The following is a 24,736-nucleotide window of genomic DNA, read 5'->3' as shown; positions in this document are numbered from 1 at the left end:
AAAGAGTGGGTATCTTTGTTTGTTTGTTTTGTTTTTAAAGGGTTAAGCCTGAAATCCAGGGTCAACGGAGGTAAACTAGACAACTTTTTCCTCAGTGACCAACCTCATGTAACTAAAATCCTTTTTGGGGGATGATGACTAAACATAGGAGGGTCAGTGAAGGAGCTGGAAAATCTTGGTAAGTCGTGTGTAGTGTCTCTAAAACCGTGTTGAGGATACGTGGTATTCTTGAAGATACGTCTTAGTGCTTGGTGCTAGCTAAGCGAGGAATCAGTCATAACATATCTTTAGTTATTTACACAAGTGGCCCCAGCGTCATGTTGTTGACATGTTAAGAATTGACTGTAGATCAGTCGTGATCATAAGGCTGTCACCCAGAAAATGAGGCCTCTTCGTCCGTAGGCATCAGAAGTGGCCTGTCAACAGCAGGGGCTTCTTCATTTACCGCGTCTGCGCTGCAGATTAATTCGTCTCTCTTACACGTCATTTCTGTCAGTGTTCTCACTGACACTGGCATTCTTGGCTTCCTTCCGACAGGAAAGCTTAGAATTAGTCTTCACTCTTTGCTCTCCATCCTCCTGTTCATCACTAAGCTAGTGTCTGTTACCAGTGAAGTCTCTTAGTGTGTCTGTGAGATTCACTTACTCATCTCCATTTCGGAAGCCGCAGTTCTAGTTCTAGTCTGAAAAAAGGCCACTGACTTTTGTAGCACCTTTTCTCTCTGCTCTTTTTGTTATTTGTCTTTAATTTGCTATAGGGCATGTATGCTCACTGGAGAGAGACAGAAAAAGAGAATGAAAAACAGAGGAAGCATCGCCTAGGGGCTTTGGCCAGGGGATGCTTTTTCCCCTTCATTTTCTTCTTGGGATTTTGGGCATTCGGGCCACAGGTTCTGGGAGTGGAACTGCAAAGTCAGCCATGTGGGATTGAGCTGCCTTAACCACCACTCCACTGGCTAGCCCTTCTCTGCTTTAATTCTCCCCTAGCTGCAGAATATTCTTCCCAGGGCTGCCGGACTGCCTTTCCCCGGAAACATTGCTTTCAATTTTCCCAGCCTACCCAAGAGTACACAGTTTCTCCATATTGCCTCTTGCTTGAAATCTGCTTAGGTTTAAAGAAACATTGTAATAGGGAATGATCAAACTCTTCTTCAGAAACACTGTTTTTCCCTTGCCCTGTCCCTGACCCTGCCACTTAAGTCAGTCCTTCTCCCATTCCGTACTTTTTCCCTCTATGGGAGACTGGTCTGGCTGTCTTAAATCTCATCAGATCCTGGGGCCAGCAGATGTGTAGTGATTACGCTGCTGGACTCTCACATGGCTGACTGCGGTTCGAGTCCCAGACCTGGTGTCTTGGAACTCATGCAGGACATGTGTGCATGCCCAAGATCTCAAGAGGAGAATGGAGAAGGGTTTGTGGTGTGGCCCCCACACCCCCCGCCGCCCAGTGGGGGTAATTTCTCACTTTCTGTCTCTGTCTCTCTGGCAAGTGCACATGCCCTACAGCAAACATCTCTTTAAAAAAAAAAAATCCAGTCAGATCCTGTCAGTGCATCCTCTCCATTAAGCCATCTTTTGCCTTCTCTTGACTTAAGTCTTTCTTCTCAGAACTCAAAAGTATAGCTCTAAAGTCAAGTCTATCTTTGCAGACTTAAGTTCAGACCCATTAATTTACAGTGAGACCTTGGGCGGCCAGCCTTAACCTTACTAACATAATTTCCACATCTGTAAAATAGGAATAGTAAATCATTTAAGACTTAAATCACATAATATGTTTAAAACATCCAACAGCGTGCCTGATACATGAGAGGCACTGAGCAGTTAGTTTTCAAATAATTACAGTAATACCCTCTTATCCATGGCTTCTCTTTCTGGTTTCAGTTACCTGCAGTTAAATGGAAAATTCCTGCAATAAACAATTCGTAAATCTTCCTTGTGAGTAGCATGGTGAAATTTTGCACTGTCCTGCATCATCTCACTGGGGACATGAGTCATCCCTTTGTCCAGCGTAGCGTGTCCGTGCTGTGTACTGTTCGTCACTAGGTAGCCGTCCCAGACTGAGAACACATAGTGCCTATGGAGGGAGTCTGGTGCTAATTGTGGTTTCAGGCACCCACTGAGGGCCTTGAGACTTACAGATAAAGGGAGGCTACCATGTAGGCAAACACTGATGGTCTGTATGATGTGTGCTGTTTCATATGATCTTTTCCACCTGTGGAGGGGGTTAAAGTGAATGAATATTTACTAGGCAGGGAAGAAGAGAAGGGAAATGATAAGCCAAAAGGGAAGCATTTACAAAAGCCAAGAAGCCTGATAGGTCTTGGCACGTTCAGAAAACTGCAGTGTGACTGTGTAACTTAGTGACTTGGGTGTCGCAGAGAGGCACTTACTGAGATGGCAGTCAGTGGGGTCGTGTTGTCATATTGGCGTGTTTGCCATGCCCAAGAGTGAGACCCACTTTCCACTGCTCTGGAACGTCTTGGAAGCTGCTTTGGAGGATACAATAATGTTGTGTTTTGTCTTATTTATCTTTTTAAATGTCTTTTAATTACTATCAAATTACTATGAGGCTTATTGTAAAACAAATTCAAATACAAAAGTACATCATAAAAAAAAAAAAAAGTACATCATAAATGGGAAAAGTACCCCTTTCCTCCATTCTAGGTAAAACCCCTGTCTGGCAGTAGCCTTTTTCTGTATGTATATGCAGGTATCAGTGCAGCTGTATTCTCAAACAGGATCAGTCTATCTAGCTATCTGCAGTTCTACAATTTTCTATTTTCTCGTCTAGTATAGCTTTCACTGACAGTATTTACCTTACTGTATCCTATTGCATTATATGGATCTGCCGTTATTTACCTAACTAATCCTCTATAGGTAAACATTTAGTTTTCAGTTTTCTTCGCTATTGAAAGCAATTCAGTGATTATTTTTTTATGTACATAAGTCTTTGTATATTTATGTCAATCTCTCCATGGAGTTAAATGTTTAGAAATGTAATGACTAGCTTTAAACACTTTAATTTTTTGATAAATCAACCATTTTTTTCCTAAAAAATGATGCAGGTTGAGCATTCCTAATCTGCAAATCTGAAATCTGAAATGCTCCCAGATCTGAAACTTTTTGAGCACTTTTGGATATGACACCATAAGTGGAAAATTCCACACTTGACCTCACGTGGCAAGTCATAGTCCAAATGCTACAATACAGAGCATTGTGTAAAATTACTTTCAAGCTGTGTATATGAGGTGCATATGAAACATAAATGAATCTCTTGTTTAGACTTGAATCCCATTCCCAAGATAACCCATGCTGTCTATGCAAAATATTCCAAAATTTAAGAAAATCTGAGATTTGGAACACTTCCGTATATAAGCATTTCAGATAAGGGTTCTCAACCTGTAGCAGTATGTTGCCATCTGATTCTGGGTACTATACTCCTATTAAGTAGTCTTAACTAGTTTTGCCAACTTGACCATTGAAGGTTTTTGTGAGTTTTCATTGTTTAGGTTTGGGTGGGATTTAAAGTTTCTTTTTTTTTTCTTTCTTTTTCTTTTTTTAATTCCCAAAGGGCATATATGTATGCCAGAGAGAGATGGAGAGAAAGAGAGAGAGGGAGAAAACACCCCTTAAGTTTACCACCAAAGTGGCCATTCTGCAATCTATTCTCCTCCGCTTTTCTGTGCTAAGATTTGGGGCACACATGTGTGCCCGGCGTGTTTCTCAAACCGTCAGGGCCAGGACTTGAACTGTGGTCAGCCGTGTGGGATTTAGCTCCCATAACCACTAGGCCACAGAGCTGGCCCTTTTTCTCTGTTTTGATTGCATGCATATTTTTCTGCTGCTTGACTGTTACATCCAAAGTATTTCTTTTTTTTTTCCCTCTCTTTTTTTTTTTTAATGAGAAATTTTTGCTCTAGGGCATGTTTTCTTGCCGGAAAGCAGAGGCGACAGAGACAGAAAGCAAGAAATGACCCCAAATGGGGGGATGGCCACACCGCAATCCCTTTGCCATTCTTCTCTCAGGATCTTGGGCATGCGTGCACACATGCCGGGCATGAGTTTAAGTCACCAGATCCGTGATTCAAACTGTGGTCAATTACATGGGAGTCTAGCAACATAACCATTATGCCATTTGCTGGTCCCTGTCCTAGGTATTTCTTACTGATTATTTAGAGTTCTTTTTTTTTTTTGGAGAGATTTTCACTATAGAGCGCGTGCGCTCGCCAGACAGACAGAAAGAGAGACATAGAGACAGAAAGCGAGAAATCACCCCCCAGGGGGGATGGTCACGCCGCAATCCCTTCTCCTCCATTCTCCTCTCGGGATCTTGGGCACGCACGCACATGCGCCCGGTGTGAGTTTTAAGCCACCGGGTCCGGGACGTGAACCACGGTCGACTACATGGGAGTCCAGCAACATGGCCATTACGCTAACTGCTGGTTCCCTAGAGTTCTTTGTAAATAAAGAAAATGAACATTTCATTCATCATACACATTACAAATATTATTTTCACATTTTGTCTTTTACTTTATTTCTGCTATTTTGTTTTAATTTGCATCTGAAAGGAAGAATCCTAAAGTATTTATTCTCAGACCCTTTATAGAAAAATTTATTGATGTGCTTATAGAAAAAGAGAGATTAACTAATAAGAGACAAATCAATTCATAGACTTCTTTTCTGAAGCTCATGGAGAACATGCATTATGAAAAACTACATCTAGATTTCAATTTTTTGGCTCCAGAATACATTGATACTTTATTTCCATTTTCCCACAACCTTTTAAAAGTCCCCTCATAGTGGTAGTCACTTGAGAAATGTCTTAGGCTGAAGTGAGGATGTGGGGAAAGAGAAAGAGAAAAATTAAGGGAAGAGAATGAACAGAACCTTAAGTGGAAATAGCAGAATGTTAGAAAGGTGTAAAATAAAAGTCTGAGAACACGGAGTTGCTGGGTTTGAACATCTTTAGGTTTTCCAGCTTTCTAGGCCCTGGTTTTTTTTGTTTGTTTGTTTGTTTTTGCTTTTGCTATAGAGTGCATGCACTTGCCAGAAAGACAGAGAGAGACAGAGACACAGAAAGCAAGAAATCCCCCCCCCCCAGGGGGGGATGGCCATGCCACTGTCCCTTCTCCTACATTCTCCTCCCGGGATCTTGAGCATGCACACACACATGCCCGGCGTGAGTTTAAGCCACTGGGTCCAGGACTCGAACCACAGTCAACTACATGGGAGTCCAGCAACATAGCCATTATGCTAACTGCTGGTCCCTAGACCCCGTTCTTCTTATTTATCACCATATACTCTACCCCGCACTCGCTGGAGCCAGACTTCCTGTATACAAACCCTGGGTTTTGCTAGCTGAGAAATTTGAGCGAGTTCCATCTCTCTCTTTTCTGCAGTTTACCCATCTGTAAGCTACGGATAGTAGTGATACCTACTTCATATGGTTGTTCTGGGTATTAAATGAGTTAACATTTGCAAATGACACATAAGTGCCTAGTATGTATTAGGAGCTACACACATTTCTTCTTTTTTGTTGTTTTTTGTTTGTTTGTTTGTTCGTTTGTTACAGTGTATGTGCACTCACCTGAGAGAGACAGAGAGAGAGGGGAAGTGAGAAATCACCCTCCCCCACCCGCCCTGCAAGGGGATGACCACACCACACCAAACCTCTCTCTTCTCCACTTTCCTCTCAGAGTTTGGGGCTCATACACATACATACCTGGTGTGATTTTCAAGCTTCTGGATACAGTACTCGAACCACACTTTTCCATATGGAAGTTTTGTGCCTTAACCACCATGCCAACTGCTGGCCCCAGTACACACATTTCTCAAAAATAAATTTGACACCTGGTTGTCCCCTAGGTATTTGCATTTGTTGCTCTTGCTGTAGAATAAATTCGGCCTTCTGGTATGGAAAACTGGATGAATGGTGGTATTGAGACTTAAGGTTGTGACTACTGGCCCAGCCGTGATGACATGTTTTTCTGAAACACTGTGTCCCTCAGATTGGGACCACATGGGAGGCTCAGGTTTGACAGCCAGCCCAGCTAAGAGGCCAGGTGCTGTGGTGTGTGCGTCTATAACCCCAGTGACTTGGGAGGCTGAGGTAAAAGGATCTCAAGCTTCAGGCTGGCCTGGACAGCATAGTAACACCCTGTCTGGAAAAGAGCTGGGTGTGGCGGTGTGCATCTGTAGTCCCAGCTAGGAGGTTGAGGCAGGAGGAGCATGACCGTGACACCCTATCTTTAAAAAAAGGAGAACAAAAAGAAAAAAAGAGTAAGAATAATAATAAGAAAATACTAAAAGAAGAAAAAGGTTTGAGAAGAAAATGATGAATTAAATTTTGGGTGGATGGGATTTGAATTGCCATGTAGACATACCCAGATGAAGCCCTTCAGTGGGCAGATAAATGCAAAGTGTGGAGAGCAGCCAATCTGAAAACATGTGAAGAGCAGGAATTCAGACAAAACCCAAGGCTGGAGGAGCCAGGGGTCTTCAGCATGGAATTGGCAGAGAGCCCAGGGTAGTGAACTGGGTTACCAAGGGTCGGCGAGTACAGCAACCAGAGCAGAGGTCCAAAGACAGGACTTCAGAGTATATTCCCTTTTGAGATTTGAGTAAGGTCGATAATGGAGCTTTCAAGGAAAGAAGTTGAAGCAGGAAAACATGAAATGGTTCTGTTACAGAAGCCAGAAGAGTAGAACCAGTTCCTAAAGAAGGGATGAACTCCATCAAATGCTGAGGTCTGCTAAGAAGCCTAGCTAGCGAGATTGATTTTATTTGGTAGTCAGAAAGTCAGTGTGGACTCATTGCTGAGTCAGGAAATAACGATGTTTTCTTTTCTTAGGGTCTTAAATGAATTGCTTTAAATAATTCATTTAAAACAATTTCTTAAGGCATATTTTCAGAATGCTTATTTCATTAGGACAGAAGAGAGTATAATAACTGATTTAACATGAACTTTTCCTTGGCCACATCTTCACTCATACTGGTGGCTATTGTATTGTTTTTGCTTTTATGTAGCTTATGTGGCTGTGTTTCTTAATTGGCTTTCCAGATGCGGGGCTTGATGCTTAAAACACCATGTCTGAAATCTCGAGCAATGATGAAATTAACTATTTAGTAGTACATGCTGCGCCATATAATGCTCATCAGCACACTGGTTCCCTAATGTCGGTGTGGTCAGGAGTACTCATGGCATACTTGTTGAAACTGCTGTCCCCAAGGGTTTGAACACGACCCTGGGCTGGAATACAACCCAAAGACCTGCATGTTTGACAAACACACCAGGTGATTCTGATACAGGTAGATCTGGATCACACCTTGAGAAAGTGAATTAGGTATTATGCAGCCAGTGAGAACTGGTCCCAGATGGAGAGAGCTCACCTAGTGAGAGAGCAGCCCTGCTGGCCCCAACCTGTACCCTCTTATCTGACCTTTTACTTCCCTTTTTAGTTTATTACTTGAATTCATGTGTCTTAGAGTCAGCAGCATTTTTTTCTCTAAGAAATTCCTGGTATCTATCAATTGATTTCTTTTGGACTCTTAACATCTTGTGCAATTCATTTATGATAATTGAGGAGAAATATCTGGGAGTCAGCAATCACTTGTGTAGAACTAGGCTTTCCTTGTTGGCCTCCTTTTGTTTAGAGCTGTAAAAGACCGAGGATAATTAACTGTAGAGTAAGTGAAGCGCCATGTAGTGATCGTACTTGTTTCATTTGTAGGATAGTAGGGTAGCAGCAGACGGATGTCTTGGCATTTATGCCAGAATCTGAGCCAAATGTTTGCTGGTGCTAATGCCATTTAAAGGTTTTTTTCCTACGAAGGGGGAAGTAAGACTGAGTTTAAAAAGAAGGCATAACACCTCTCTCTTGAATTTCTCCTGCCCACTGAGCTATTTACAATATGATTTTGGAGTTTGTTATATAGACCACACTGGGGTGAAGAAATTTTATTTGGATTAGGATCATAGGAGGTTTTGATGACTCAACTGAGTTTATGCTTAATATAGGTCAATAAAAAGCAGAACTTTTTTCCTGAATAACATCTGTGCTGGAAAGCTACAACACATTTTCTGAGTCCAGAACACTAAAATAAATTGTTTATTGGAACCAATAGATTATGCTGTTGATAGAACTGATATAAACTACAGTCTGTCGATATATAGAGATTTTTTTCCCTAGAGCCTAAAGTGCCGCTTTGTATTTACAAAAAGGAGGAGGGGCAGGAATGGGAGATAAAACATCATTTTAGATTACTTGTATAGTTTTTAAAAGTCACTTTCCTGGGACCAGCAGTTAGCGTAATGGACTTCCATGTAGTTGACCGCGGTTCGCGTCCCAGACCCGGTGGCTTAAAACTCATGCCGGGCACGTGTGCATGCGTGCCCAAGATCCTGGGAGGAGAATGGAGGAGAAGGGATTGAGGCGTGGCCATCCCCCCTGGGGGGTGATTTCTCGCTTTCTGTCTCTCTGTCTGGCGAGCGCACGCGCCCTGTAGCAAAAACCTCTAAAAAAAAAAAAAAAGTCACTTTCCTGTAATCTTTAGTTTCTAGGTATCTGTGTCAAGGAATTGCCCACATTTTCATAAAAACGCTAATTGAGTAGAATTATGATTTCTTGGATTTTACTTTCTATTTTGAAATTATTGGTTGCTGGGAAAGTCCATGAAACATTTTTGCATAGAAAAAGAGAAGAGTACGTCATGATTTTCCCGACAACTTAGTATTAACTTAATAATGATATACTTAGCTGCTTGTAGTATTTTAAGGTATATGACTATTAAGTGTTTATTTCCAGAAAAAAGTAGAAAATGCGAGTAGGCAAAAAATAGAATGAAATTCTTCTGTAATTCTACTGTGTTGAAATAATAACATAATTTTAAAGATTTTTGTGTATTATCTTTAAGAATTTGTCCAAATAAGAATTTGTCCATGTATCTTGTTCATACATTTTTGCTTTCTAAAGAAATAGAAGATTGTAGTGTAAATCTCGTTTGTAACTTTTAAGAATTCATATTCTCATATCTTTTTATATCAATGTCTGCCCATTTTGATGACTTTTTAAAAATGTATGAGTAGAGTTTTCTTAAAATGAAAACACATGTAATATACAAAAAGTACCATCCAGGCCATACAGTAAACAAACTTTTTGCATACACTTTTTCCACCTTTATCTGTACATAGTATATGTGTATGTACATATATATATACACATACTCATATATATATGCACGTATGCATGTGTGTATATGTATATGGGTTTTTTTTTTTTACTTTATTTATGATTGAGTACATGCCTCTGCATATGTGAGCGAGAGAGAGAGAGACGGGTGAGGGGTGAGCACCCACCACAAGGTATGGTCATTTTGTGATTCCCTTCCTCTTTCCTCCAGCCTGTGGATTCTTGGACTTCCGCATGTGTTGGCATGTTTCAGGCTGACCAGACCAGGGGTCTGAATCGTGGTGACCCTGTGGGATCAGGCTTTTCTTGTGCAGTATATGACCGTTGCACCATGGAGCCAGCCCTATGTTCTGTTTTGGAATGTTAATAGCAAGCTTCTGGCACTGAGAGTGAATCTCTACTCTAGTTCATTAGCTTTGTGATCATAGACACCTTTCTTCAAGTCTCCAAGACTCAGTTTCTTCTTTCGTAACATGATAGTTAATTCTACCTCAAAGGATTATGGTAAAAATTACAAGAAATAATACAAGTAAATAATGTACTTAGTAAAAGTCGAAGGTGAATTATATAGCTTCAGTTGTGTGTGTTTTATACCAATGGTTTCATATTACACATTTTGTTCAGTTATTTGTTTTTGCTGAGTAGTATATCACAGATATACTTCCTCATCAATACAGTTAAATCTACTTCCTTTTTAAAGATTGATTAAATTCTTCAGTGTGCATATATTGAATTTATTGAACTATTTTCTCAATAATGGATCATTAAGTAGTCTAATTTTTGCCATTAACTATCATTATTTTTAATATCGTTATACATATATCTTTGTACATAGGTATTTCTGAATGATATCTCCACAGAAGTAATCCTTTGTTATTGATGAATATATACTACGCCTTTGCATTGTTATGCCATAACTTATTTAATTCTAGGGTTTATTTTTTATTATTATTAAAAATAATACTACCATGAATATCTTTGAAGCTAAATCTATGATGATTTTTCTAGAAATAGGCCTTTCTGGGTCAAAGGTTATATATGTTTTTGAAGCTTTTGATTTTCGTTGACAGATCTCCCTCCAGAAAGGTTTTGCCAATTTATGCTGTTATCAGAGTGGCCAGCTTGCCATATCTTCACCAATGAATGATAGATAATTGTATATTTTTCCAAGTAATTCTTCCAATCTGATGTGTGAAAATAGAAGTTAAGTTTTCAGTTTTACATTTAAACATGCTGATGAGGTTTAATATTTTTGATCTGTTGGTGATATGTTATTTCTTTTGTGAAAGATCTGTTCGCCCTTGAGCCTTCTTTTCTGTCTTTTTTGTTTTGTTTTTTTGACAGAGGCTCGCTCTGTCTGATCCTGCCTCAGTCTCTGTGCTGGGACCGCAGGCTCGTGCCACCATGCTGGCTTATGTTTAGACAGGATCTTGCCATGTTCCCCAGGCCAGCCTTGATCCCATTACGTATCTGTTGTGAATATTGTGTCTTGTGTCTTATTCCTTTTTGCTGCTGCTTTCATTTATCATTATTTTTAATGTGCAAAAGTTCTATGTAATCAAACCTTTTAATCTTTTCCCTCTGAGTGTCTGGGTTGTGTACCGTGCTTAGACTTTCCCATATGAAGATTTTGTAAATACTTACCTACATTGTTAATTTTATGTTTTTATGATTTTTTATTGTACATTAATTTTTTATCATTTACAGAAAATGATATATACCATTTTGGTCAATGGTATAAGATGGAAATATAACCATTTTAGGGACCAGCAGTTAGCATAATGGCTATGTCGCTGGACTCCCATGTAGTTGACCGCGGTTCGCGTCCCGGACCCGGTGGCTTAAAATTCACGCCGGGCATGTGTGCGTGCGTGCCCAAGATCCCGAGAGGAGAATGGAGGAGAAGGGATTGCAGCATGACCATCCCCCCTGGGGGGTGATATCTTGCTTTCTGTCTCTCTGTGTCTGTCTGTCTGGCGAGCACACGCGCCCTATAGGAAACACCTCTCCATAAAAAAGAAATATAACCATTTTAGAAAAGTATTCATCTGTTTGAATGTCCTGTTTACAAATTTAAGAATTTGTGAAGCTCTAGGCCTTCTTGAATTTTGTTAGTTTTTTTGTTTTGTTTTTTGAGAAAAATTTTTTGCTATAAGGCACATACACTTACCAGAGAGACAGAGAGAAAGTGAGAAATTACTTCCCAAGTAATAAGTCTTCATTTAATAAGTCAATATGTTTACTGATAATTTTGGAATATTTTTAAATGTTCTTTTTCAGCCAATTCTTGAATTTTTCAGGATCATCAAATATTTTTGCTAATTATTTCATTTTCCGGCCTCTATATTATAGTCTTTCCATTTGCTTTCCTCACTATAATTTTTCCACTTTATTCTGAAAGGTCCTCTGAAATATGTTATGTGCAGTACTGGTTCAGTTTTGGGTCATCTACTTTTTACTACATCCCTGATGTTCTACTTGGACCAGCTGGTGGTGCACTGGTAAAAGCAACGCTCTCTGAGGCAGTCCCGCACAGGAATGTTCCTGGTTCAAGTCTGGAGACCTTCCCGAATGTGTCATTCACATGTATATGTCCCTGATCCAGGATTGGCTGAGTGTTTGAGATAGATTGCAGCCTCAGGACCTACTGGGGGCTGTTTCTCTCTCTTTCTCATTCATGGAAGAAGTAATAAATAAACTTTAACATTCTACTGTGACAATTTTGTGTCTGTGTACTTTTCTTACCCACTTTAATTCATGGGGCTTGTTTATGTAGAGTGTAGGAATTACTTTTTCTACTCATTCAGCTGATAGTCGTTGCATGTCTACTATGTTCCAGATTTATAAGGGGACTTTAGAAATGAAGTTCATGGAGAATAATGAAAGTATGAGTTCATTTTGGTGCCAAAAAAATTTGAAATTCATATGTAGTTTTTCCACAACTTGTATTTTCTATGGACTTTTGAAGACTCTCCTCATACTCATCTAAGTGTGTAGATAGAGCGACATATATACAGCTGACACATTCTCTGCCCTCATCGTTCTTACTCTCGATGAAGAGCTTATAGTCTAGTGGTGGTATGGTGCATCTTTTTAAGAAATGTATTCAGTCAGATTTTCTTTTCCATGTTCCTTTTTTTTTGTATTGTAGTTTTTGTTTTGTTTTTAGATCTTTGGCATGGGGTGCATGCGCTTGCTAGAAAGAAACAGAGACCGGGAAAGTGAGAAATCACCCCCAGGAAGATGGCCATGCCACAATCCCTCCTTCTCATGGGATTTTGGGTATACACATATATGCCTGACATGTTTTTTCAAGCCACTGGGTCTGAGACTTGAACCGCAGAGTCAGCCATGTGGGATCTGTTTTTCAACCACTATGTCACCTGCTGGTCATTGTAGAATCTTTTTTATGAGACTTATGTTGACGCATTTTACTTTATTCCACTTTTATCCATTACTGAATGAAAAGATTCTTCTAGAGAGTAATATACTCCCAAATGCATGTAAGCTCCATGGGGTCAGGGCATTTTGTCTGCTTCTACTGTTACATCCTCATGCCTCCAGCATGCCTAGCAAATATCAGGTGATCATGACGTGTTACTTGGAAGAATACGTGGCTGGTTTCCCTTCGCTGCCTGACAGTTTCACTTAGTGATGTTGGCATTCACTCATAGTTGAAGCCAGAGGAATGGGAACTGTCAGTTTGTATTACTGGAACAGCAGTCCTCTGATCTAAAGGAGATGAGAAGGGAGTCGTCAGCCAGGAGACTTTCTGTGAAAGGTTTTTGACCACATTTCTGCAATCACAGTGCCAGTGGCCTACTTCTCAAATCTGGGTGTTAGTGTCGCATGTCACCTCTACTCATATGATATATCCATGTCTACCATCTTCTCTGGAGCTAGTGCTTGCTAAGTTGGAAGAACACACCAGTGTAGCAAGTTGTGTTGGTAGCGAGTGGCCTACTACGCTAGATGAAGGCACTCAGGAGTGTTTTTGCTTTTTCTCAGAATTATATCAAGGCCAGGACCTGCTTTCTTTCTGTGTCACTGCTCTAGCCCCTTGTCCCTTTCCAGGTGTGATGCAGCCGGCTCTGAGCAGCCTCATCCTGTTACATAATGGGACCTTTCATGACTGGACCCATCTCACCCTTGGTCTGCCCTAGTCTCTATCCTTGCTCTCCATCAGGCAGAAGTCATAGTACTGTCGGAATAACCTCTATGTCTCATAGTTAGCCGTTTCCTTATTTAGATGGTCTAATTTTTTGCTATTCAGCTCATTAATAAGTCAGCTCTCAGTAAACTGTCTTCAGTTTCGTCTCATCTGTACTATATTTAACAAGTATTTTAGGGCCTGCAGGTGGGAGTAGTGGTTAAGGCTCGGGACTCTCACATGGCCAATGACAGTTTGAGTCCTGGACCCGGTAGCTTGAAACTCATGCCAGATGTGTGTGTGCACTTGCCCAAAATCTCAGGAGTAGAATATAGGAGAAGGGATTGCTCTGTGGCCATCCTCTGAGGGATGATTTTTCACTTTTTCTCTCTCTGTCTCTCTGGCAAGCACACGTGTCCTATAGCAAAAAAAATCTATCTTACAAAAAATATTTCTTGATTTTTTTTTTTTAGTATCTCTTCTTTACCTGATTTATTGCTGATGCATTTTTTTAATTATTATTATTTTTATCTCTATCATTTCAGTTGGTTTCTGATGGGGGTAGGATTCTGTAGAAGCTTTAGCCAATGTTCTAATTTATATAAAAGTATGTTTAGCTAAGATATTCTGTTTTCTGGTGTTTTCATTGTTAAGATGGGTTTTAATTGTGTTAAATTCAATTTAATGTTGATTGAACTGACTGTAAGCCTAAGATGTTGTAATAGATACTAGTGAAAGGTAAAGAGAAGTTATATGAGGATAATTGCTTCTAAAAAATATTAACAACTTTAAAGGACAGGGAAAAATTATGAGTTGTGAATGGGCTCAGCTGCTACAAGTAAACATTTAAAAACCACTTACTGTAACAAGTAGAGTTTATTTCTCATGGATCAAGGATTCTGAAGTTACGGGTTTAGACCAGATACTTAAAGATGTTGCTCACACACCTGGTGCTTTCTTTTTCTCTGTCATAATTAGTTTGTGCTTTTGTCCTCAAGGCTGCAAGATGGCTTTATGCTCCCATCACCATGTATTCCAGGTGGAAAGGAAGAAAGAGTGCAGAATGTGGAAAGACAGAAGCCGTTTACAAGTCTTTGCTTTTTTATTAGGAAGGAAAGCTGGGACCAGCAGTTAGTGTAATGGCTATGTTGTTGGACTCCCACGTAGTCGACCGCAGAACTGCCCTGGACCCGGTGGCTTAAAACTCATGCCGGGCGCGTTTGCATGCGTGCCCAAGATCCCAAGAGGAGAACCCAGGAGAAGGGATCGCAGAGTGGCCATCCCCTGGGGGGGGTGGGTGATTTCTTGCTTTCTGTCTCTCTGTTTCTCTCTGTCTGTCTGGCGAGCGCACATGCCCTATAGCAAAAAAAAAAAAAAAGAAGAAAGGAAAGCTGTTCTTACATTAATCTCCTTGGTCAGGACTATACAGCATGGCTGCCTGTGGCATGGCTACCTCAGGTGGAAAGAACACTGAAGGATAGCATAATTCTTGTATCTGTCATCCTAAAAGCTAAAATATCTAAAATCCAGTCTAGTCAGCACTGCCAGTAGTCAATTTCTCTGTGTCCTCCCAGTCCTCACTAGGCTATGTCATTATGTCCTAGAAGAGAATGCAACGCTGCCTACACCTCTCCCCTATCCAGTTTTTCCAAAGAAAAATAATACACCACCATTTAATCTAACTAATTTAACTCTGAGTACCACTGCTCATGAGCTCTTCATACATAGTATATTGAGATGAAGACTGATCTGCCAACCCTTCACATACCTTTCCCCTAGTTGTTGTGGATGCGTTCTGGTCTGTTGGTAGTTTTCCCCAATCATCTTGATAATCAAATGCACACGTTGAGACTCTTGATTTGTGTTGAATGTAGTCAGTTCTAAACCGTGCCACAGGTGAAAGCCAACTCGCTCAAGAGTACAGCTTTAAGGAAGCATAGGTTGATGGTGGGCCTTCAGATGGACAAGGGAACAAGCCAGGAGGTAGGTGGATGTTGAACACCATGACACTTCCTCTCTCACCCTTCTCTGTTGCTCTCAGGCAGTCATTGAGGACGTTAGTGTCTTGCTTAGTTTTCTTCCTCAGTCAAAATTCCACTATAAACCTAGATAACTTCCTGTCCCTAGTGGTTTTAAAACTTCATATGTTTTCTGAAATACTTGGGGAGCTTGGTTTAATGCACATTTCTGGGCATCACCTCCATAAATTCCTTCTAGAAATAGTGTGGGGCCTAGGCTTCTATACTTTAACCAGTGACTGACGTATACTTTTCAGATGATCTGTCACATACTTTGAAAAATAGGTTTCTTACCTGGAGAACCCATTGAACATCTCTTTTAGCCCTTCTCACTGTCAGCAAACCAGACTGTTTCTCAGTTCAGACAAAAAATATGATTTGTTCCCATTGAGTGGGAGCTCTACAACTTCCTGCTAACTCTGTCTAAATTTGCAACTGTCCTTCCCGTTTTTGGCTTCTTCCTGTTCTCTCCTGATTAGTGAAAGGTACTATCTACCTGACATGTAGGGTCCTCTATGATTCTGCAAGTCCATTCAGATGTTTCTCCACTGCGAAAGGGTTATCATCTGAATTACTCCAGTAGACCAAATGACTGCTTCTCAATCTCTAAGTCAGACCTGCCCAGGTGCTTAATCACCATGTTGGAATATTATCAAGGGCTTGGTCTCCAGTTCAGAGTGAAGCATAGTATAACATCTTACTTATTAAGAGGGGACTAACAGATGGTATAGTGGTGGTACGTTGCTGGGCTCCCACATGGCTGGCCGTAGTTCAAGTCCCGGACCCGGTGCCTTAAAATCCTGCCAGGTGCTTGTGCATGTGCGTGTCCAGGATCTTGGGAGGAGAATGAAGGAGAAGGGAGTGTGTCATGGCTGTCTCCCCTGGGCGGTGATTTCTTACTTTCCCTTTCACTGTTTCCAGCTTGCTCACTTGTTCTCTTGCTCGCTTGCTCACTCGCTCTCGGGAACACACATGCCCTAAGGCCAAAAAAAAAAAAAAAAAGATTAAGGAATGGAACACTTCCAGAAATGAATTTTTGGAAAATGTTGTAAGATTATCTCCAAAGTACTTAACACAAAGTTTCTGGGGCAGGCCGTGTAGTGCAGTGGTTAAATGCTGTGCATTGGGAGCCAGATCCCACATGGCTGACTGCAGTTAATCCCAGCCCTGATGGCCCGTCAACATGCCAGACAAATGTACATACATGACCAAAATCCTAACAGGATGAGAAATGGAAGAGCAAAGTTCCTGGTGTGACCACACCCCACTGGGGGTGGTTCCTTCTCTCTCTCCCTAGTGAGAGCGTGTACACTCTGACAGTTAAAAAAAAGTTTTGGCTGCCTTGCCTATGTAGTCGCCCTGCTCCACTCCTGAAGTAGTCTGCTCTGTACACTTTTTTTCTTAATAAACCTGCTTTCACTCTCAATAGAAAAAGTTTCTGCTTCGCTGTTTGTTGTTTTTTGTTTCTTATTTTTTTTTTTTTAAAGATTTTTGCTATAGGGCACGTGCACTTGCCAGAAAGACACAGAGAGAGAGAAAGCGAGAAATCACTCCCCAGGGGGGATGGCCATGCCACAATCCCTTCTCCTCCATTTTCCTCCCGGGATCTTGGGCACGCACGCACATGCGCCCGGCGTGAGTTTAAGCCACCAGGTCTGGGACTCAAACTGTGGCCAACTGCTGTTCCCAGCACTGTTTTAGAAAACCTTTTTTGTAACATTGTTTTAAGTTTCCCTTATTTATTATTGTTTTACTCTAATAAGCATGTGTGCTTGCCTGAGACAGAGAAGCAAAATGAGAAATTACCCCTCTTGTCCGGGGTTAGGGAGTCGCCATTCTGCAGCTCTTTCTCCTCCATCCTCCTCTCTCAGGACTTGAGACACACATGCACACATGCTCTGCATGTTTTTCAAGCTACCAGGTCCAGGACTTCAATCATGAAATCAGCCATGTGGAATCTGTCATTTTAACCACCATGTCACATGGACAGCCCTGGAAACCTTTTTAAAATTAACGAAATTAGGGACTGGTAGTTAGCATAATGGCTACGTCACTGGACTCATGTAGTCGACCGTGGTTCGAGTTCCAGACCTGGTGGCTTAAACTCACGCCGGGTGTGTGTGTGCGTGCATGACCAAGATCCTGAGAGAAGAATGGAGGAGAAGGGATTGCGGCATGGCCATCCACCTAGAGCAAACCCCCCCCCCAAAAAAAAAAAATTTAACAAAATTAAAAGTTTATAATAAAGTTTAATACACACACACACAGATTGAACATCCTTAATCCAAAATCTGAAACTCTTTGAGCACCAACTTAACACCATAAATAGAGAATTCCACACCTGAATTTATGTGACATCACAGTAAAAACACTGCCATACAAAAATACTGCACAGAATTCCCTTCAGGCAATGCATGTAAAGCACATATAAAATGGTAATGAATTTCATATTGAGACTTGAGCCCCCAACCCCAAGATAATTTTATTATGTATATGGAAATATTCTGAAATATAAATATGTTGGGTCATCAGAAAAGTCATGATGTGTTTTTCTATGCAAAAATGCACCATGACATTTCCAATGGCCCAACATATAAAATAAGGGGCATAATGAATTGGAGGTTAAAAATGAAAAGAGGGAGCCAACAGGTGGCTTAGCAGTTAAGACTCTGGACTCACTCATGTCCAACTGCACGATTCAAGTCCTGACCCAGCAGCTTGAAAAATACGGGGTGCATGTACATGTGTGCCTAAGATCCCAAGAGGAGAATGGATTGTGGTGTGGCCATCCCCTCTGAGGGGTGATTTTTCATGTTTCTTTTCTCTCTCTCTCTCTCTCTCTCTCTCTCTCTCTTTCTCTCTCTCCAGTGAGCTCATCTACTGTATGGCAAAAACCTTAAGGGGAAAAAAAAAAAAAAAAAACGAAAAGAGGAATGGTACTGTATCAGCGGGCTTTTCAAAAGATGCAGAGATGGTTTGTACCCTTTGAGAGATTTTATTTTAGGTTGATGGCTGTTTGCCTGGAGTGTCTTCTCATCCTGTAGCTTTTGTGCTTTTTTTCCCTCTTTCTCAAACAGGAGCACCTGGCTGTCTGCCCTGTTTGCAGGGTTATTTCCATTTTAACCTTCAACCTTCAACTTCAATGTCAGTTTTGGGAAGCCTCCTAGGTTAGAAGGCCCTTCCTAGCTTTCTCACACTTCTTGACTCACCTGCTGAATCGCTGCCATACGGTGTTGCAGTTAACGCCTGTTGACTTGTCTGTCATCACCAGGTCAGAGCCTCAGAAAACCAGAGACCACATTGTTCTTGTTAACTGTCACATTCTCATTGCAGAGCTCAGTGCCTAACATGTAAGTAGTGCTCAAAGTAGCTCAAGAAGAGAAAGTGTAATGAACTCTGTTGCTGCCGTTTATTTTGTACGTCTTAGCCTTTTCATTTCAGATAATCAGTGGGGACCAGATAGTGGTGCAACAGCAAAGCACAGTGATCTATGAGGCTGACCATTCAAAAGGTTCTGGGATTTGCATCCAGAGACCTCTCCAGGTCAGGCATGTATGCCTGTGATCTAGGGCTAGCTGAAGCGGGCGGTGGAGTGCGGCTTCAAGGCCCTGTTGGGATGCTGCCTCTCTTGTCTCTCTCTTTCTCTGTCTCTCTCGATTGTAGAACTGCAAACACAAATCAAATGCTTCCTGGCAAATTGCCTTGGGAAACATATTTAACGTTCATTTTGGTAACAGTCTTGCTCAGCAAATTTGAGGTTATGAGATTTAATTTGATCCTAGGACTTTCAGATGAACTTTGGTCATTAATATATGAAAAAAAAAAAAGAAAGAAAGAAAGAAAAAAACAGGAAGCCTTAATAAGTTCTTAGTTTTGCAGCTGTGTTATTAAAAATCTCTATAAAAAGTCTTATCTTTTAACCAGAAGGGGTTCTGGTTTGTAATCAGTTACCCGTGATTGATCTCTTTTAATGTGGCTGAGAAAAAAAAATACTGTCTCTCATCAATTGACTTTTCATCCGAACATAGCAATAAGCATACGAATTACCACCTTCTTTGATATGTGTGTCTGTAAGATGACTGCAGCAGGAGGTTCACAGAATGTTGCCAAGCTCTGAAGCCTAAAAATTCACTTAAATTAGAAATTCAACTATTTGAAGCTTAAGGTGTTAATAGAAATGAAGATAGAGATGGAAATTATAAGTACAGCTATTTAGTAAAAAATGCAGTCTCCTTTGAAAATCAGAAAAAAGACTTAACTGCCACCTCTGAATTAATTTATATAATTTGGAACTTTGTACTCCATTATTTGGACACACATGTAAACAAAACCACACACAAACTCATTAACTGCATACTCACAGTCATCCTTCTACAGAAAAGAGCTTCAAAGAGAATACGTCTCAGGTTTGTAGAATTTGGGTTATAGGATTGCATAGTATCTGTTATCAAGGATAATGAGAGGTAATAGATCACAAGGATAATTTGAAATCTATAGAGAATCTCAGAATCTCATTTAGCCGATGGTTTTAATCTTTCTACCAAATCTTTTATCAGAATTGATAATTATCCGAATTGATTTATTGGCGTTTTGTTTTGCGCCTAATTCTTTTGGGGTCAATGTTAAAAAATAGTGGAGCATTATGAGACAGAGATAATGAAGCAAGATGACCAGTATTTAATATAATTCCTACAGTCATTTTTAGTTGATGACCTTAGAGAGGAAATGAAGTGAATCCATCATGCTTTTCTCAGAGTCCAAGTTCTCCTAGTAATGACCCTTAAAAAATTCTTGATAAGGCTGTTTCTCCAGAAAAACCTCTTGCATGTTGGAAAAGCTAAAACTTTTTCTGCTCTGGAAAGTGAACTGTGAGGTTATGACTAGGGAGGCTGACTAAATTTGCACTGCATTCTGCAGAAGCCTCTGTTTACAGGAGACAAGTGAAACCCTCTCTGTTGCAGAAGTAGCAGTATGTACATACTGTCTGCCCTCAACATGAGCTCCCTCCTCAGTGACTCTTTACGGTTCTCCTTAAAAGCTGCAGTGTGGGACCAGCAGTTAGCGTAATGGCTATATCGCTGGACTCCCATGTAGTCGACCGCGGTTCGTGTCCCAGACCTGGTGGCTTAAAAATACTCGCTCCAGGTGCGTGTGCGTGCGTGCCCAAGATCCCGAGAGAAGAATGGAGAAGGGATTGCAGTGTGGCCATTCCCCCTGAGGGGTGATTTCTCACTTTCTGTCTGGCGAGCGCATGTGCCCTACAGCAAAAACCTCTCAAAAAAAAAAAAAAAAAAAAAACACTGCAATGTAAAAGTTACTACGGACCCTGTGTCAGGGATAGTGTTGGAGCTCGACTTGATGATTAGTAGTTTTATATTCTGGTAGGTATTTTATAAGTAGGGATGTGTGTGTGTGTGTGTGTGTGTGTGTGTGTATCTTCTGTCACTTAGTGGAATTTTCTAATGAAAATATGTCTTTGGTGTACTTAGTAAAGACTCTCTTAAAGCAGAGAGCCACATAGTGTACGTAAAACTGGATGACTCGCTTTTTTATTTGCTTTCTTTTTTTGCCACGCACGTGAGTGGGCCAGAGAAAGAGAGGGAGAGGGAAAAAGCACCCCTCAGTAGGATGTGGTCATGCCACAATCCCTTCTCTTCCATGTCTCCATCCTGTTGGGATTTGGGATACTCACACGCATCCACCCCAGTATGTTTTCTAGGCTGTCAGAGCCGGAATTCGAACTGCGTGGTTGGCCTTGTGAGATCAAGTTCTCTTAATTAGCCCTCAATGGATTTTACTGGTACTGATTTGCACATGGTCCTCCATTTATGTAAAACCAGACGTTAATACCTACCGTAGCTTGCTTTGCTGTTTATTTTAGAACCGATCTCTCTAAGGTCTGTCTCAACACCATACTCCACCTCCAGCCACAGCCAGCCCCAGCTGTGCACCTAGTATAGTCAAGAAAATCTCTAAACACGAACCCGGAATCCTCCCCTGTGGGTCAGAGTGTTGTGTTTTACTGCTGCACCTTCTTCCAGCCCTGGATACCTAGTTATTTTAGACACACGAAGTATGGATTTTAAAAGAAAGAATTTAAAAATAGAGTATAAGTGAAAGTTCTCGTATTTTCTTACGTGTCCCTGAGGTATCTACGTGCTACTTTGAAGTGCAGAGTTTTTGAGATTTAAATAAATGTAAAAGCACTTTGGCATTGTAAATTGCTTCTCAAATATAAGTTTTATTTTTATCATTATCATTTGTAGTCTATATTTATTAAAGGGTTGTTCTCTGGTCACTGCCCTGGAGGAGACAGAGGGAACAGATTAATGTACAGAAGCGCAGGGAGCGTGGTATGGAGTGTTGTGTTCTTTCTCTGAATTCCATGGGGCACTCCTTTGAAATAAAAAGTTCAAGTTAAATGGCCAGAGAAGTATTTCATTTAGAATCCTAGGAACAACCATTTTTTTCCTTTTTTTTTTTTTTAGGTTTATTTATGTATTTCTTCCATGAGGGAGAGAAAGAGTGAACATTTCCAATAGCATTTTTTTTTTTAAGAGAGACAGATTTTTGCCATAGAATGCATGCACTCACTGGAGAGAGAGAAAGTGAGAAATCACCCCCAGAGGAGGATGGCCACACCGCAGTCCCTCCTCTTCCATTCTCGCGGGATCTTGGGCCCACACGCACACATCACGGGCATGATTTTGAAGCCTCTGTGTCCCGGTCTCTAACCACAGTTGACTGTGTGGGAGTCCAGCAGTGTAACCACTATAACATCTGCTGGTACCAAAGGTTTTTTCTTTTCTTTTAAAGAATAGTTTGTAGGACCAGCAGTTAGCGTAATGCTTATGTCACTGGACTCCCATGTAGTTGACCACGGTTTGAGTCCCGGACCCGGGGGCTTATACTCTCGCCAGGCGCGTGTGCATGCGTGCCTAAGATCCCAAGAAGAGAAGGGACTGCGACGTGACCACCCCCCTGGGGGGGGGTGATTTCTCGCTTTCTGTCTCTCTGTCTCTCTGGCGAGTACATGTGCCCTGTAGCAAAAACCTCTCCAAAAAAATAGTTTGTTTAATTTTATTTACTATTTTTTAAAATTTTACTGTAGGGCACATGCATTCTTCAGAGACAGAACGAGAGAGAAAGTGAGAAAGCAAGCCACCAGGTCCAAGACTTGAACCACGGTTGGCTACATGGGAGATCAGCACCCCAACCACCACACCACTTGCTGGCCCCGAAACAAGATTTTTATACAGCCCAGATCACTATCACACAGTTACACCGGCACACACACACACACACACACACACACACACACACCTACACACAACCCCAAGTGTGCTAAGGGAGGTCTCAGGGTACGAACCCAGGACCTTTTTGTGTTACCACTGCACTACGACCTGATCACGTAGGAACGATGTTTCAATAATTACCCGAAGTACCATTTATTAAGCCCCTACTATTTGCCAGGCACTGTGCTAATAAATGCTTTTGATGTAGTGAAAAATAATTAGGTCTCTCGAAAGTCTCACTGAGCATGAATAGGTGGCATAGTGGTTATGACACTGGACTGCCACATAGCCAACTGTGGTTCGAGTTCTGGACCTGGTCACTTGAAACACAAGTCAAGCACATGTGTGTGCATGCCTAAAATCCCAAGAGGAGAATGGAGAAGGGATTGCGGTGTGACCATCCCCCTATGGGGGATGATTTCTTGCTTTCTATCTATCCCTCTTTGTCTCTGGAGAGCACACACACCCCATAGCAAAGCTCTCTCTTAAAAAAAAAAGGTTGATTTTTTAGAAATTCTTAGCTTGGAGAGGCAGAGATCCTGTAGTTGTATTTGTTGTGCTAAAAAAGAAAAAACTAGTTCTATGTTGCTCCGGAAGGCAGTATCCATAAGTAGGTATTTCAGAAAAGTTTTTTTGACTTCACTGTAGAGAGAATTATGGAACAGCTATAGCTTTTTTGTACCAGAAGGAGCTCCCAGGAAGAAACAACTTCCTGTCACTAGATTTAGAAAGAATAGATAGTCAGATGTTCTAGAAGGAGACTCTTTTTTTCTTTTTTACTGTATTTATTTACAATCATTCACTGTATATCAATACAGTACACAAAATGAGATTTTTTTTCCTCCAGAATACATTGTATATTGGCTCAATCAAGGATATTACCATACATGTATTGCCAACAAATACTTTTCTACTTCTTGTTTCTTATATATTTTGCTCTTTTTTCCACCCCCTTGATTCTCTGCCTCTCACCCTCTGCCAATTCTACACACACACACTGTCTCTGATATCTATACTTGTTTTCTGTGCCTTTTTTTTTTCACATTTTATTGATTCATTAAAGATCTTAATTAATTAAAAAACTTTGAAAAGCAAGCACAGCTGATATATACATATCTATGAACATATGTCTGACTTCGGGCATAAACCTCAGTGAGTAAAGTGAACATACTATAAAGTAGCACCTAGCTGGGGCTCTATAGCTTACTGCAGTCATTAAATGGGTATTAGTAGGTATTTTTTATGCAATTTTTAATTTCAAGAAAAACCATTTTAGTTTTAGTAGATCAAAATTTAAAAATGTTAAGAGAAATTTGCTTAAAACTTAAAGCTAGGAAAAAGGTTAGGATTCAGTTCAAATAGTAGGTAGATGAACCTATCAGCAGTTCAAGAGAAGACAAAAATCCTTAAATATGGAAGTTAAAGCATTGAAGAAAATCAGTCATGTTTTAGTCTAAGGTCAGAAGTTTCTATTTCACTAGTTCAGACTCATGTATTTAATCTCTTCTACTGAATCTGCAATGTTACCGTCGTGTGTTCTTTCCATTTAAACTCTGGAAGGTAACATTCAACCCTGGACTTGTCCCTACTTTTAGGCTGGCCATTCTCTTGGTTGTTTTTTGTATTCTTATTTCTGTGTGTCTGACTTTAGTTTTCCTGGTATAGCACTCCCTTCAGCACTTTTTGGAAAGCTGGTCTGGTGTTCATAAATTCTTTCAGGTTTTGTTAATCTGAGAATGTTTTTGTCTTTTTTTCCCCCCATATGAAAGATAATCTTGCTGGGTAATATTCTTCATTGAAATTGTTTTTCACTTAACAGTTCGAATATATTTCCTCATTCTTTGCTTGCATTGTTTCCGGTAAGAGGTCTGACATTAGCCTGATGGGATATCCTTTGAAAGTAACTTGATGTTATTTCTTGCCAAATTTAGTATCTTGTCTCTGTCTGTGGTTTTGGTCAGTCTGACTATGATGTGCCTTGGGGGAATAGCTTCTTGGGTTGATTCTGTGTGGGGTCCTTTGTATTTCTTGGGTCTAAATGTTTGAGTGCCTCTCTAGGTTTGGAAAGTTTTCTTCCAGGATTTCA

The 24,736-nt window shown here is 40.7% G+C and overlaps 1 protein-coding gene across 1 annotated transcript in view; it reads left to right on the top strand.

Moving 5' to 3' along the window:
- COX10 (cytochrome c oxidase assembly factor heme A:farnesyltransferase COX10) overlaps positions 1–24,736 on the top strand; it is a 171,129-nt gene that overhangs the window by 12,243 nt on the left and 134,150 nt on the right. The window lies entirely within an intron of this gene.

This window comes from Tupaia chinensis, unplaced genomic scaffold (assembly GCF_000334495.1).
Source record: "Tupaia chinensis unplaced genomic scaffold, TupChi_1.0 Scaffold149131_1, whole genome shotgun sequence".
NCBI classification, from domain to species: domain Eukaryota; kingdom Metazoa; phylum Chordata; class Mammalia; order Scandentia; family Tupaiidae; genus Tupaia; species Tupaia belangeri.
This window is presented reverse-complemented; position numbering and strand designations above follow the sequence as displayed.